The sequence below is a fragment of the Cervus elaphus genome, chromosome X (assembly GCF_910594005.1).
Source record: "Cervus elaphus chromosome X, mCerEla1.1, whole genome shotgun sequence".
NCBI classification, from domain to species: Eukaryota; Metazoa; Chordata; class Mammalia; order Artiodactyla; family Cervidae; genus Cervus; species Cervus elaphus.
The window spans coordinates 149,596,171-149,601,633 of NC_057848.1; the positions used below are offsets into that span (position 1 = coordinate 149,596,171).

General features: G+C 50.5%; 1 pseudogene; it reads right to left on the minus strand.

Annotated features, from left to right (window-relative positions):
* Nucleotides 1-3,019: 3,019 nt before the first annotated feature.
* LOC122690529 lies at nucleotides 3,020-4,286 on the minus strand (annotated as a pseudogene).
* Nucleotides 4,287-5,463: the final 1,177 nt, after the last annotated feature.

A 5,463-nucleotide genomic window follows, 5' to 3' on the forward strand; every position in this document is an offset into this window, starting at 1 on the left:
GAACTCCTAGGAGGTCTTGAAGCTCCTCTGTCTTTACCTGAGGACATGTGCTCAGAGTAAGGCCCACAACTCTCTGAGACCCAATAGAAGAAAGCAAAGGTTGCCTAACTTACCACATCTACCTGTGGTCTCTCAGGACAGAAAGCTATGGCTGGCAAATTGAGGCCTTCTGATGGCTGGCTCACCAGTCTATGCTCAGGCTCCTCAATTTGACTCCTGGGAAGACCTGTATTTCCTCCCTCTCTTCACTATTACTGTCCTCTCTCCATGTCCTCACACTGACTTCCCATCTCCTAAGGAGGCCTGTCCTCTCATGCTACAGCCTTGAATTCCCTGAGACCATCTCAGAGGATGTGAGGGCTCCCTCATGGGCATGCCTGCCTGTGGTCACTCATGGCTGACCCTCCGGGAGGCTTCTGTGGTGTCCCCACTTTTATAGTGTGAGTGGTTCCTTCAGTCCTCATGGTACTCTACTTGACTGTTGGCATGACCTGGAATTCCTCCTGAGGTTGACCCCTGAGCCCCAGCGCCTCACCTCCTGAGATGCTCTAAAAGGAAATGTGTAGAGTGCATTATGCCCACGTTCCCGAATTTGCCAAAGGGGGGTATAGAGGGCCAGGGATTTGTTCTAGGCACAGTCCCTTTATCCTCATTTGAGTCACTAGTTTTCTACTCTGTGCTGAAGTGAGGCTTCTCCCAGTAGACCAAGGTTCTCACCTCCCTGAGACCACGTCAGGAGAAAGAGAAGCACTTCGGCCAGAAAGCTTTCTCCTGGGCCTCATAGGGCTGACATCAGGGGTGGGCCTCCACAGTCTCTCCTGTTCTGAGCTGAGTGGTCCTCTTGCTCCCCCTTCAGGGACCTCATCCTCACTCCTGACCAGACCCAGAGTGCACCCTCCACTGACCTGAGGCTGTGCTCCTCAGAACAAAGGCATTAATTTCTTGGAAGTTCTGGATTGGAAGACAGGATGAACCAGATGTGTGCAACGCTACTGGGGCCTTCTGAGGAGGAAAACATTATAGGGCTCCACTCTTCTGGAGTCAGTGGCCCCCCAGTCTTAGATCAGGTTTCTTACCTTGACTTCTGGTAGCATGTGGGAATCCATCCTCTCTACTGGCTGAATCAGCTGGCCTGTGGCCAAGGCTTTTGCCTTCTTGAGACAACAGAATGATAGGTGAGAGAGCTATTCCCTGGCTACCCTTGCCTGTTCCTCCGTGCCTTCCCCCTTGCTATGGGGGCGTCCACTCATCAGAACCCAGTGTCCCCACTGTAAATCCTATGAAAGCCTGTTAGGGTCTCCTCCTTGGGCAGAATTGGAGCTGCTGCCACAAGACCAAGGCACTCAACTCCCTGAGAACCCCTCTACCCTTGCCCTGCAGGAAAGGAAGGTGCACCTCAGACAGACTGCTCTCCCCTGGCCACACAAGGCAAGAAGCAGGATATCGTTTGTGGGATCCCCTAGTGTTCTAAAATATTCCCCTTGATAACTCAGAGGATGGGACACCTAGATCCATTGATCTGAGGACACAGCCCTTAAGCTAAGGCCTTTATGTCCCTGAGAATTGGGAAGGATAAATGAGGGCATATGGATCTTTTCAGGATATCTGACATTGGATGTGTTCATGACCACATTGTCCATGAGTAGTTTTGTCTTCATTCATACCATTCACTTAGGAACATTATTTTAACTTTATTCCAAAAACAGTGCTTTGGTACAGGGCCCCAGGTATCCAATGGCATACATTTTTTGGAGTGTTTAGAGGAAAAATGAATGAAAAGACATGATGTCTGACTTAGGCTGGGAGAAGTGGCACTTTGTGGGCTCTGCACTAATCCAGATCAGGGCATTAGTCCTGGGAAGGTCACTTCATCAGTTTGTGAACTTGAGAAATTTGCAAGTAACTCCATCAATGGAGTCTGCTAAATCCGATCCTGCATGAATGCTGCAATGCATGTACTACATATAAAGCAGTGGCATACTGATGAAGAAGTACTGTTTTGTAATAAATGGAAGTTATGTTTACTATGAACCCCTCAAATACCACCTTCCCATCTGAATTTATTTTTAGTCCAGTAGAGAACAGATAATTGGCAGTAAATTAGTAGAAAAGAAACAAATATTCTTAAATGAGCTCAATGAGTAAAACTATTTTTTATTTTTACTAAAAGAAAGTTTAAAAGAAAGGAGGTAAACCACAACTGAAAGACTTTTTACTCTATTTTTTTCTGTATGTTCTTTGTGTTTTTCAGTATTTTCTGGGGTTACCTTTCACATTTCCATGAAAATCTCTTGCAGTGCTATGTTACCTACTTCCAGATCATAAAGACAATACAGATGGTTCATGAATATCTTTAATTCTACCAAAAGTGTACCTTTAAAACTTTTATAACAGCAATAAATATAACAGCAGTACCATTACCAAATTAATACTCTGAAGAAAAACAAACTCTTAGAAGTAAAAATATTTGAAATAAATGAAATAAATAATATGTAGAAGTTATTCGTGTGAAACAGAAAGATAAATGAGATCTAAATTTTATTTCCTCCACCCCTACGACCCTGCACTCTTTAAAGCTTGACTACTCTTTAAGAAAAATTCTCTTCTAGTGTCATGTTATCTTGTTTAGATTGTGAACAACATATTCAATACTTTCAGTGTGCTTTACAAATCCCCACACTTTGAAAACATTAAAACAGCAAGAAACTGATTTATGATTCATACATTTGAATTCTGAAGCACAATAAACAGTATCAAAAGTAATCACATTTGAAAACACTAAACACCTCCTTCATCTCTTTACCTATATACTTTAAATCATCTTTCATTAGGTATTTCTCATATGGATAAAAGAAAACAGATATATATTTTGTTAAAACAAGCTGCACCTAAACTCGCTTACCATTTACAACTGTAAGAACATATGGGTTTTGTTTCCTACACCCTACTACCCTGCACTATTTAGGAGCATGATTGCTGTCTTCCAACACAAAGGGAACAAAGTGCCCTGCCCGCCTCCCTAGATGTGGGAGGAGCTGCAGGACTTGGCCCTGGAAGGGGCACTGGCCTTGCCATGGTTGGGGTCCTGGCCGCGCCTCTCGGCCCTGCTCTCTCTGCCTGATCTCTCAGAGCCTCCTCATAGAGGTCTGGGAAGGAACTAGGGACCGAATGGAGGATCTTGGCCAGAACCTCCAGTACCTTCATCTTACTGGTCTCAGCACAAGCTCTCGGGCCCCACAGGAACTCATAGCGTGGAGGATCACTATTGGGCACCTGGCGGTAGTTCAGGTATTCCTTCTGCACCAGATCTTTGGTGATGAGCCTCCTGGGCTCCCCAAAGATCCAGTGCTTCCTCTCAGCATAGATTCCCAAGATACTGAGGAATTCCCAGACCTCCTCAGTAGTCTGGTTACCATTCATGAAGATGACCCCCAGGAGCGCCATGAGGAGACCAGAGTTGGGCAGCCCCCCCTCATCACATGGACCTTCATCATCCCAGAAGGTGGTCTTGCTGATGAGGGTATAGATGTTCCTGCTGCGGTCGACTTCCTTCAGCTCCAGGCCAAACACCAGCTCCACGCGCTCAAAGGCTATCCGGAGGATTTCGGGGAAGTGCTGCCTGTACTTACTGCTGATGACTTTCATCAGGGCGTGCTGCGTGATGGCCTCCTTCTTGGTGTATTTCTCCAGCAGGAATTCCACCAGCATTCTTGGCCTTCCTGGCCAGAGGATCTTTGAGAGTGCTCTCCATGGCAGGCGCCACCTGGGAAGCACCTGCACTTTCCTCCTCTGGGCCCTGGGCACCTTCATCAGATCCTATGAAGGTAGGCCCTGCATCAGGAGAGCTAGGGGCCATGGCTCCCTGAAGCTCCTGGTGATCGCCAGCAGCAGGGGAGCTCAGAGGAGAACCCTGAGGCACAGAAGAGGGGGAGGAGGGGCACTCCTCTCCTGGGGCTGCAGCAGCACTGGCCTGGGCCTCCTGAGTGTCCCCCTGGACCTGGTGGCGTTTCCCGTGGGCATGGTACTTGTTCTTGTGCCTCCGAGGCATGGTGACACAGGTCAGGGTCCGCAGGTGGGAGTGCGGGCAGGAAGGCAGGCAAGGAGGGCACCTGGAAGAGGGAGAAGGAGATGCTGTGAGCACCTTCAGCAAGGAGAGTCCTCCCTGGCTTGAATGGAAGCCGCCTCTGAGGGGTCCTTGAGGCCAGTGCTCTAGGACCCACAGGGCTCCTGTTCTCCTGGTCAGCTAGTCCCCTGAGGCCGCTGAGTAGCAAGTGAGAGTGAGCCATGGGGTGCAGCAGAGAGTCCTGCCTAGACGTTAGAGGGGTAGCCAGTGGGGGCTGGCAGGGGAGGCAAGTCCTCTCAGCTCACATTCAGAGTCAGGATGAAAACTGGTGCGAGACTCCCCATATCTAACGCTCCCTCTCCTATTTGTAATTGACTCTGCCACCTTCCCAGTCACCCCAGATGAGGAGAGGAGGGCGTACTCAGCCCCCCACTGAAGGGTCCTAGGACCTTCCCTTCAGCTGTCTCGTGGCTGCCCTTTCACAACCAGGCTCCAAACTCCCCTCTCAGACCTCCGCCCCCTTTCCCGATATTTGGCAGGGAGGAAGCGCTGACCATAGGGGAGCGTCCTGAGTCGCCTGTTTGTTGGGGAGGATGGTCCTCATCCTGACCCTTTCCAAACCCTGAATCCTCGCTCTACTGACCGGCTGCCAGCCCCTCAGACCAGGGTCCCCTCTTCCCTGAGTGTCTCGCATCCGAGGTCGCAGTGAGGGAGCCCCTCAGGCTTTAGAGCTGCCCAGCTGCTGCCTGGATGATCCGCGGCCAAATCGCGGTGAGTGGGGGGATTAACATGGCTGCCGTTCTGGTGTATGGAGACCTTCAGTTGCCCCAAGGTTCCCTCCTTCACTCCCAGGGCTCGTGGCTCTCCCTCTACTGAGTGGAGGTGGGGTCCATTAGAGCCTGACTGAGGCATTCTTTCCCGAGTCCCCCTAGTGGATGGTCTTGGGCCCTAAGAGCTAGGCTGGATCCTCTGGTCTGAGTGCAGCGGTAGGGTGGCCAGAGGTTGTGTGGCCCCCGCTTTTTGGAGGGAAAAGGGATTCGGGGTGCAGAGACATATCCCTGCACTCGTAACTCATATCACCTCCGATCTTGACACCCGATGAGACTTGGGACTGCTCCCTCTGGCCACCGTCAATGGCAGCTCTCAGAGATGGCGGCACAGTCAAGGATGCAGTCACAACCCCAGCGTGCTTAGGAATACGTCACTTCCTGTCATGCGCATTTGGTCTCCAGGAGGGCGGCAGGGGGTGGGACTTGGACAGGCGGGGTTCCGGGGGAGCTTCTCACAGGATTGGCAGGTGGACGTTCCCTTGACTCTTAAGGGGTCCTGGGCCGTCCCTGTCCTGAACTGTCAGCTGGCTCACTGCATGCCTCTCACTTGTGTCAGCACCCCCAGCTGGA